Source organism: Phocoena sinus, chromosome 16 (genome assembly GCF_008692025.1).
Source record: "Phocoena sinus isolate mPhoSin1 chromosome 16, mPhoSin1.pri, whole genome shotgun sequence".
NCBI lineage: Eukaryota > Metazoa > Chordata > Mammalia > Artiodactyla > Phocoenidae > Phocoena > Phocoena sinus.
Window position 1 is genome coordinate 14,601,921 of NC_045778.1, and position 11,317 is coordinate 14,613,237.

Genomic DNA, 11,317 nt, shown 5'->3' on the forward strand with positions numbered 1-11,317 from the left:
TTTATAAATCAGTTCATCTGTATTATTGTTTTAGATTCCATATATAAGTGATATCATGTGATATTTATATTTTGCTGTGTGTCTTACTTCACTTTATATGATAATCTCTAGGTCCATTAATGTTGCTGCGAATGGCATTATTTCATTCTTTTTTATGGCTGAGTAACATTCCATTTTGAATACAAAATGTGCGTGTTTGTATACATATATATATGTATGTATGGGGGTGTGTGTGTGTATATATATATATACCACATCTTCTTTATCCATTCATCTGTTGACAGACATTTAGGTTGCTTCCATGTCTTGGCTATTGTAAAGAATGCTGTTATGATCACTGGGTGTATGTATCTTTTCGAATTAGAGTTTTTGTATTTTTTGGATATATGCCCAAGAGTGGGATTACTGGATCATATGGTAACTCTAATTTTAGTTTCTTAAGGAACCTCCATATCGTTGTCTATACTGGCTGCACCAATTTGCATTCTAACTGACAGTGTAGGAGGGTTCCCTTTCCCCCCACCCTCTCCAGCATTTATTATTTGTAAACTTTTTGAGGATGGCCATTCTGACCGGTGTGAGGTGATACCTGATTGTAGTTTTGATTTGCATTTCTTTAATTATAAGTGATGTTGAGCAACTTTGCATGTGCCTGTTGGCCATCTGTTTTTCTTCTTTGGAGAAATGTCTGCTTAGGTCTTCTGCCCATTTTTTGATTGGGTTGGTTTTCTTTTTGTTTGTTTTTTTTTTTAATTGAGTTGTATGAGCTGTTTGTATATTTTGGAAATTAAGCCCTTGTCGGTAGCATCCATTGCAAATATATTCTCCCATTTTGTAGGTTGTCTTTTCATTTTATGGTTTTCTTTGTTGTGCAAAAGCTTTTAAGTTTAATTAGCATCCATTTGTTTATTTTTGCTTTTGTTTCCATTACTCTAGGAGACATATCCAAAAATACATTGCTACAGTCTATGTCAAAGATTGTTCTACCTATGTTTTCCTCATCCGGTCTTACATTTAGGTCTTTAATCCATTTTGAGTTTATTTTTGTATCTGGTGTTAGAGACTGTTCTAATTTCATTCTTTTACATGTAGCTGATCAGTTTTCTCACAAACACTCATTGAAGAGACTCTCTTTTCTCCATTGTATAATCTTGCCTCCTTTGTTTTAGATTAATTGCCCATGGGTACATGGGTTTATTTATGGGCTTTCTATCCTGTTCCACTGATCTTTGTGTCTCTTTTTGTGCCAGTACCTTACTGTTCTAATGACTGTAGTATAGTCTGAAGTCAAGGAGAGTGGTTCCTCCATATCTGTTCTTCTTTCTCAAGAATGTTTTGACTATTCAGAGTCTTTTCTGCTTCCATACAAATTTAAAAATTTTTTGTTCTAGTTCTGTGAAAAATGCCATTGGTAATATAATAGGGATTGCATTGAATCTGTAGATTACCTTAGGTAGTATGGTCATTTTAACAGTATTAATTCTTCCAATCCAAGAACATGGTATATCTTTCCATCTGTTTGTGTCATCTTCAGTTTCTTTCATCAGCATCTTACAGTTTTCAGAGTACAGGTCTTTTGCCTCCTTAGGTAGGTTTATTCCTAGGTAATTCATTCTTTTTGATGCAAGGGTATGTGGGATTATTTGCTTAATTTCCTTTCTGATATTTTGTTGTTAGTGTATAGAAGTGCAACAGATTTCTGTGTATTAATTTTGCATCCTGCAACTTTCCTGAATCCATTGATGAGCTCTAGTAGTTTTCTGGTGGCATCTTTAGGATTTTCCATGTATAGTATCATGTCTTCTGCAGACAGTGACTGTTTTACTTCTTCCTTTCCAATTTGGATTCCTTTTATTTCTTTATCACTGATTGCCGTGGCTAGGACTTCCAAAACTATGTTAAATAAAAGTAGTGAGAGTGGACATCCATGCCTTTTTCCTGATCTTAGAGGGAATCTTTCAGCTTTTCAAAACTGAGTATGATGTTAGCTGTGGGCTTGTCATATATGACCTTTATTATGTTGAGGTATGTTTCCTCTAATGCCCACTTTTTTGGAGTGTTTTTATCATAAATGGAGTTGGATTTTATCAAAAGCATTCTATGCATCTATTGAGATGATCATACGGTTTTCTTCAGTTTGTTAATGTGGTGCATCACATAAATTGATTTACAGGTATTGAAAACTCTTTGCATCCCTGGGATAAATGCCACTTGATCATGATGTATGATGCTTTTACTGTATTGTTGGATTCAGTTTGTTTGGATACAGTTATTGTATCATATCAGTTTTCTTGTTTCCTGAAGTAAGCTTATATCACTATCAACTTCCCTCTTAGAACTGTATTTGTTGCATCTCATAGGTTTTGGCTCGTCATGTTTTTGTTCTCATTTGTCTCTAGGTAATTTTTGAATTCCTCTTTGAGTTCCTCAGTGATCCTTTGGTTGTTTAGTAGTGTATTGTTTAGCCTCCACTTGTTTGTGCTTTTTGCAGTTTTTTTTTTTTCTTGTAGTTGATTTCTAGTCTCATAGCGGTACAGTCGGTAAAGATGCTTGGTATGATTTCAACTTTCTTAAATTTACTGAGGCTTATTTTGTGTGCTAGCAGGTGATCTAACCTGGAGAATATTCCATGTGCACTTGAAAAGAATAAGTATTCTGCTGCTTTTGGGTGGAATGCTCTGTAAATATCAGTTAAGTCCATTTGGTCTAATGTGTTATTGAAGGCCTATGTTTCCTTATTGGTTTTCTGTCTAAGTAATATGTTCATCAATGTAAGTGGGGTGTTACAGTCCCCTATTGTTACTGTGTTACTGTCAGTTTCTCCTTTTATGTTTGTTAATATTTGCCTTATATGTTGAGGTGCTCCTATGTTGGGTGCATACGTATTTATAATTGTTATATCTTCTTCTTGGATTGATCCCTTGATCATTATGTAGTGTTTCTCTTTGTCTCTTGTAACAGTCTTTATTTTAAAGTATGTTTTTTTCTGGTATAAGTATTGCTACTCCAGCTTATGCTTTCCATTTTTGTGGAATACCTTTTTCTATCCACTCACTTTCAGTCTGTGTGTGTCTCTAGATCTGTAGAGGGTCTCTTCTAGGCAGTCTTATTTTTGTATCCATTCAGTCAGCCTGTGTCTTTTGATTGTAGCTTGTATTCTGTTTACATTTAAGGTAACTATTGATTTGTATGTTCTTACTGCCATTTTCTTAATTGTTTTGCATTTGTTTTTGAAGGTCTTTTACCCCTTTCTTCTTTTGTTCCCTTCTCTTGTGATTTTACAACTATATTTAGTGTTATGTTTGGATTCCATTTCATTTTTTTGTGTGTATATATATTATAGATTTTTGGTGTGCTGTTACCATGAGGTTTTTGTGTAGCAGTCTATATATATATATACATGGTTGTTTTAAGTTGCTGATCTCTTAATTTCAAGTGCATTTTAAATACCCTGCATTTGTTCTCTCCTCCCTTCACAATTACTGTTTTTTAAATCATATTTTGTAACTAATTATCTTGCATATCCCTTAACTGCTCATTGTAGATACAGATGATTTTACTACTTTTGTCTTTTAACCTACCTACTAGCTTTGTGTGTGGATGATTTCATACATTTACTGTATGTTTTCCTTTACCAGTAAGCATTTCCACTGCATAATTTTGTTTCTAACTGTGGGCTTTTCTTTTTTGCCTAGAGAAGTTACTTTAACTTTTTTTTTAAATCTGGTTTGGTGGTGGTGAATTCTTCTAGCTTTTGCTTGTCTGTAAAGCTTTTGATTTCTGAAGGAGAGCCTTGTTGGGTAGAGTATTCTTGGTTGTACGTTTTCCCCTTCCATCACTTTAAATATATTGTGCCTCTCCCTTCTGGCTTGCAGAGTTTCTCCTGAAAAATCAGCTGGTAGCCTTATAGGAGTTCCCTTGTATGTTATTTGTTGATTTTCCCCTGCTGCTTTTAATATTTGCTCTTTATTCTTAATTTTTGTCATTTTGATTACACTGTGTCTTAGTGTGTGCCTCTTTGGGTTAATCCTGTGTGGGACTCTGTGCTTTCTGGACTTGAGTCACCCTTTCCTTTCCCAGGTTAGGGAGGTTGTCAGCTATTATCTCTTCAAATATTTTCTCAGGCCCTTTGTCTTTCTCTTCTTCTTCTGGGACCCATATAACGAGAATACAGAGGTCTCTTAAACTGTCCTCATTCCTTTTCTTTTTTTTTTTTTCTGTTCAGCAGCAATTTTTTCTACTACTGTCTTCCAGGCCACTGATCCATTCATCTCTATCGTTTACTCTACTATTGATTCCCTCTAGTATATTTTTCATTTCAGTTATTATATTCTTCAGCTCCATTTGGTTGTTCTTCATATTTTCTAACTCTTTGTTAAAAACGTCTCTCTTTTCCCTCTATGCATCCATTCTTCTCCCCAATTCTTTCATCATCTTTATGGTCATTTCTCTGAACTTTTTCTCCAGTGGGTCAGTTGTCTCTACTTCATTTAGTTCTCCTCAGGTTTTATCTTGTTCCTCTGTCTGGAACATGTTCCTCTGCTGCCTCATTTTGTCTAAGATGCTATTTGTATTATTATGTATGTGGTAGGTTATTTACATTTCTTGACCTTGGAGAAACGGCCCTCTGTAGGAGGGACCCTTATGCATCCTGGCAGTGCACTCCCCTCTCATCACCCAAGCTGTATGCTCTAGCGATTCCGCCTAAGAGGGCTGCATGGGTCCTTCTGTTGTGATGGACTCAGTGGGTGGTCTGATAGGCTTAGTTGACCCCTAGTCTTCTTGGTTGCCAGCCCCTGCCTTGTGCACTGCTACAGGTTGCTGGTTAGTGAGGCCTGGTCATGAGGCAGCTGACTGTAGAACCCCAGGGTGCCCCTGGTCTAGTTCTGGCTCACTGGTGGGCAGAGTCAGCGTCCCCAAAACTCTGGGGCTGTTGCCCACCCACTAGCAGGTGAAGCCAGATCCTGGGGTTAGTGCCAGACTACTCACAGGCAGAGCTGGTCCCTAAAATTTGGCTGCAGGGCCCAGGGATTCCAGACCTTGTTTCATATCATTGGGTGGGGGGCAGTTCCTGACGCAGTTGAGTATGGGGTCTGGGGTGTCCCAAATGTTGTGTCTGCCTGCCAGTGGGTAGTGCCAGGGTCTGGGCCCAGCTTGTCCCAGGGTAGGGTCTGGAGCATAGTTCTCTTGCTTCTGGTGTCTGGCCCTGGTGGGTGAGGTTGATCTAGAGGCTTGTTCAGGCTTCCTCATGGGAGGGGCTGGTACCTACCAACTGGTGGGTGGAGCTGGGTCTTGGCCCTCTGGTGAGCTGGGCTGTGTTTAGAGGCATGTCCAGAGGCAGCTGTGGGCTCTTTGGTCTTTATGGAGCCTGTCTCCTGCTGGGTGCAGCTTTGTCCCTGACCAGTTAGTTGTTTGGCCTGAGGTATCCCAGCACTGGATCCTACAGGCTGTTGGGTGGGGCCAGGTTTTGGCACTAATTAGCCAATATGGCAGCTGCCAGGAGTGCTCACACAGTTGAATGTTCCTTAGTATGTCTGCCCCCAGTGTTTTTGTCCCCAAGGTGAGTCACAGCCTTGCCCCACTTCTCTGGGAGACTCTCCAAGACCAGCAGGTAGGTCTGGCTCAGGCTCCTGTCAAATTACTGCTTTTGCCCTGGGTCCTGGTACGCATGGGATTTTGTGTGTGCCATTTTAAGAGCAAAGTCTTTATCTCCCCCAGTCCTGTGGGGCTCCTGCAATTAAGCCCCGCTGGCCTTCAAAGCTATGTTCTGGGGGCTCATCTTCCCAGCGCCAGACCCCCAAGCTGGAGCCTGTTGTGGAGCTCAGGACTCTTACTCCTGTGGGAGAACCCCTGCTGTATAATTATTCTGCATTTTGTGGTTTCCCTGTCCTGGGGGTGCGAGATTTGATTATATCACTAGTCCACCCCTCATACTCATCTTGTGTGGTTCTTTCTTTATGTCTTTAGTTGTAGAAGATCTTTGGAACCTACCAGAGAAGGTTCCACACTGGTAGCTTCCAGGTTTTGTTTCATCATTGTTTGTTGTGCAGATAGTTGTAACTTTGGTGTGCTCATGAGAGGAGGTGCGCTCAGGGTCTTTCTACTCCTCCATCTTGGCCACTCCCCCAACTATTACATTTTTTAATCATTTGGTGAAAAGATTATTCAAAGTGGTAAAAGACTTGCTTTTATTAACATTATTACATTATTGTATTTTTCTTTGTGCTCATTTTTACTTTGTAAGATTTCTTCAGTAAGCATACACTGGTTTTATAATGACAAAAATTCCAAGTTTCCCATTATATAATGGCCATTAGCAAATTCTGGTTTCTCCATACATATTCTCCCACTAAACATACAAATCAAGGAGACAAGCAAATAACAAATAACAATAACATCACAGAGGACACTGAAAGAAGGAAAATATTCAAATTATTTTTATGAAGTGAGTATGACATTGAAACTATAAAGCTGGAAACTGAAACAATTAAAACTAAAGATAATTTAATTCATAAATATCAATGCAAAAACCTAAGATAAAACAGCACATTACAATATAATAATCCTGACCAAGTTGGGTTTATTACAGTAATGCAAGAATGGGTCAACATTTAAAAAGGCATTAGGGTCATTCAGTATATCAATAGATTTAAGGAAACAATATCATACATTTCCCTAGATGTTTAAGAGACATCTGAAAATTCAACATCAATTTCTAACTTAAAAAAACTTTCTGAAATAAGAGTAAATGAATTTGTCCTTACAAGACTTATCCTTAACAAGAGAAACACTGGATAAATTCTTACTTAGATAGGAATAAGGTAAGTTTGCCTATCATTTGTATTATTATATACTCTTGTTTTAAAGATACTATCCAATGTAATTATTTTATTTTTAAATTTTCTTTTTTTAAATTTTTATTGGAGTATAGTTGATGTACAACGTTGTGTTTCAGGTGTACAGCAAAGTGAATCAGTTATACACATGCATATATCCACTCTTTTTTAGATTCTTTTCCCATATACTTCATTACAGAGTATTGAGCCTTTCCAATTATGATTCAGTAAATTCAACAACAAAATCTTTGCATAGAAAAAAGAGGAAGAAATGAAACACTAAATACAAGTCAAAATATAACTATATTCACCCGCTTTTGTAAGGTTATTTTGTGTAACAGTCTCAAAGTCTCCGGGGATATTAGCAACAGAGGTTTATTTCTCATTTTCCTTGCTGGACCACTCTAGATTGGCTGTGGCTTTGTTCCACGTGGTGCCTCAGGAATCTAGGCTGATTCCCTTTCTGACTCACTGCCACTCTCCTGTGTCATTTTGTGCTCCCACATGTGCTTTATGAGTGTTCCAGTTGTTCCACATCTTTGGCAGCACTTGTTTTTAACTTTAGTTTTTCTGGTGGGTATGTAGTAGTATATCATTGTGGTTTTAATTTGCATTTCCTTAGTGACCAATGAAGTTAAACAACTTTTTCTGGACTTGTTCAGTTTCAGAGCACTTGCACATTGTTTATTTGGTTGTCTTCTTATTATTGAGTTGTAAGATTTCTTTGTATACTGTGAGTCCAAGTCCTTTGTAACATATATTTTTTCAAATATTTTCTCCCCATTTGTGACTTGCCATTTAATTTTCTTTTCTTTTTTTTTTTTTTTTTTTGCAGTACGCGGGCCTCTGACTGTTGTGGCCTCTCCCGTTGCGGAGCACAGGCTCCGGATGCGCAGGTTCAGCAGCCATGGCTCACGGGCCCAGCCGCTCCGTGGCATGTGGGATCTTCCCGGACCGGGGCACGAACCCGTGTCCCCTGCATCGGCAGGCGGACTCTCAACCACTGCACCTCCAGGGAAGCCCATCCACTTAATTTTCTTAATGGTATCCTCTGACAAGTGAAAGTTTAATTTTGGTAAGCTTCAATTGCAAAATATATTTCTTTCATTATTCATATTTTTTGTCCTATCAATGCAAATTTGCCTTTCCCAAGGTCACAAAGATTTTCTCATATGTTTTCTGCTAGAAGTTTTAGAATGTTAAGTTCTATAATCCATTTTGAATCAAATTTTGTGTGTGGTGTAAGGAAAATGCCAAAGCTCCTTTTTCTGTACAGATATCCAGTTATTCCAGCACCATTTATTGAAAAGACCAATTCTCCCCATTGAATTATCTTGGTAATTAGTCAACCATTAGTTGGCCATATAATCATATATCCATTTCTGAACTTTTAATTGTTCCATTGATCTAAATGTGTATTTTTATGCCACTATCTTACTACCTTGATTGCTGTAGATTGGGAGTAAGTCTTGAAATCTGGGAGTATAGCCAAATACATTCTTTTTTACATTTCCATATCCCATGTTCTTTGTATTTCCATATAACCTGTAGAATGAGTTTGACCATTACTTTTAGAATGTTCAGTGGGATTTTAATTGGGGTTAAGTCTGTAAATAAATTTAGAGAGAATCAATACCTTAATAACATTGTCTTTAAATTCATTAACACTGGGTAGCTCCCAAATTATTTACGTCTTCTTTAACGTCATTCAGCCATATTTGACAGTTTTCATTGTACAGGTGTTAAACATATGGTTAAAATTATCTCCAAGCACTTCGTATTTTTTGATGATGTAATTTTTCATTACCAGTATCTAGAAACAGACTTGATTTTGGTGTACTGCTCTTGCATCATGGGATGCTGTTATATTCGCTTAGTAGTTATCTAATGGGTTTTTTTGTTTTGGGGTTTTTTTTTTTTGTAGTGTCCTTAGTAATTTCTATGTACATCATGATGATATCCAAAAAAAGGTTTTATGTCTTTATTCCCTATATATATATGTGTGTGTTTCTTTTATTGCACAGGCTACAACACAATGGAAAATACTTAAGAGTGAGTAGACATTCTTACTTTATTCCCAATCTTAGAGCAGGAAACTAATCTTTCTCAGCAAATATGTCAGCTGAATAGTTCTGTTACCCTTGTATTTACATTTAGCTGAGAGCTTTTAGAACTAATGGATGATGCATTTTGTAAAATGTTTTAATATATCTATTGTGATGATCATATGCTTTTCTCCATTACATGGAGAATTACACTGATTGAGTTTAGAATGTTAAAACAACCTTGCAATCCAGGGATAATACCACTTGATCATTATGTGTTATCTGTCTTTTGTATTACTTGATTTGGTTTTTAGTATTTGGTTAAGGATTTTTTGAATCCAGTTTTATGAGGGATATTGTTCTCTGGGTTTGTTTCCTTGCAGTGTTTTTGTTTGGATATGGTATCAGGCTAATGCTGGACTCAGAGTGCATTGGAAAGTGTTGCCTACTCTATTTTCTAAAAGAATTTATGTATGGTTATTATTATTTCTTCCTTAAAAATTCAATAGAATTCTACTCTGAAACCATATGAGCCTAGAGTTTTCTTTTAGGAGAGCTCTTAAGAAATAAATTCAACTTCCTTAATAAGTATGGAAGTATACAGTTGTCTGTTTCTCTGAGTTGTAATTCATGCAATTTATTCAATTCATTTAAGTAAGTTTTCAAACTTACTGGAGTAAAATGTTCATTATATTCCCTTATTATTCTTTTAATGACAGATCAATAATGACATTTCTTTTTTCATTCTTGATATTGATAATAGAAGTTTATCAGTCTTACTGACCTTTTCAAAAAATCAGCTTTGAATTTTGTTTACCTCTGTTGCTTTATTTACTTGCATTATTTACTTGCTTTAACTTGCTCTAGGTTTTATTTGCTTTTTTTAACTTATGATGGAAGCTTAAACAATTATGTACTCTTCCACATTAGTATCTTTTAGGGTTCTATTAATAATTTCTCTGTAAATTGTGCTTTAAAGCTATAACCCACAAATTTTGAAATGTTGTTGTTGTCCCAAATATTTTCCAATTTTCCTTGTGATTTCTTCTTTGACCTAAGGACAGTTTAGAAGTATATTCATTATTTTTTAAGTATTTGAGGAATTTCCAAATTCACTCATTAATTTTTTTGCTTACTTCTATTATAATCATAGAATACATTCTGTATGACTTCAATTCCATCAAATTTATTATTAATCTACTAATAAACTACCTTGTGTGGTAGAAAGAAAATGATCCCCCCCCCCCCCCGCAAGGTGTACACATCATAATCTCCAGAACATGTGACTTCCCAGAACCTCACATGACAAAAGGGATTTGCAGAGGTGATTAAGAGTCTTGAGATTGGAAGACTTTGGATTATCTGTGTGAAGTTAGTTATAAATATATAGAGACTTTTGGTATTTCCTATTCCTCTCCAAGAAGAATTATACTATTTGGCATTGTCACCAGCAATATATGTGATTGTCTCTATCCCTGCAGCCTTGCCAACAGATTATGTTGTCAAAGTTTTGGATTTTTGCCAGTGTAGGTAAGTCAAAATTTATACCTAAATGGTTTTAATTTACATTTAACTTATTATGATCAACTTAACATAGGAAAATAGGCTTAAGATTTATTTTCATTTATTATTTAGGTTAACTGTTGATATCTCTACCATGCTTTCAGTGTTTTTTATATATCTAGTAGTTCTGGGATAGTAACCATTTGCTTGTGATAAAAATTATAAGCATTGTTTTTCATGTTCATTATTTGTCTCTACTTGTGGTATTTTCTGCCAAACAAATGTTTAAATTACTTTTGACCCAGTGCTCTGACTGCACAGCCTAAGGTCATATCCATAAAGGAAAAGAGAAGTCAAACAATTTTAAACCATACTTTTATAGTTTTATTATTGGTAAACATATTGGAATTTTATTTTCTAACCATTTTATGCATGTCATAGAATAAAGTAAATGTGCTAATTAGAAACCAAGGATTTCAGAGTAAAACAAATAATATGAATTTACAAGTCAAAGGAATTAAAAGCACTATAATGTTAAATTTGAATTAGAAATGAAAAATATTAAGTTTATAAAGTATATTTATATATACCCTAGATTTATCCACTGAAATACTCTGAGAGCAGTTAACACCTCAGTAAAAATGAATACTCCTGATCAGTTCCCACTGAAAGAAATCAGAGATCTTTGAGGAAATTGTTGACTTCAGATCTGGAGCATAGAAAATGCAAGGTAATGCTGTAATACCTTATTATATCATAAAGCAAGATTTAATCAAAACTGGAGTTATGTCAAAAGGACACAGAAGCCTAGTCAATTTGGGGACTTGAGTGTGGAGGTTTGAGTATCAAAAGGGATAATTGGAAGTGTTTTTTGGGTATCAAAATGCATAACACCTTGAGAAACACTGAATAAATTAACACTTAGGATTCTCA

General features: G+C 36.0%; 1 long non-coding RNA gene across 1 annotated transcript; it reads left to right on the plus strand.

Annotated features, from left to right (window-relative positions):
• Positions 1-7,858: 7,858 nt before the first annotated feature.
• LOC116741757 lies at positions 7,859-11,109 on the plus strand. Its single transcript, XR_004346263.1, has 4 exons — positions 7,859-7,911; positions 8,861-8,888; positions 10,363-10,411; positions 10,980-11,109. It is a non-coding gene; the product is annotated as an uncharacterized LOC116741757 (long non-coding RNA).
• The last annotated feature ends 208 nt before the right edge of the window (positions 11,110-11,317 follow it).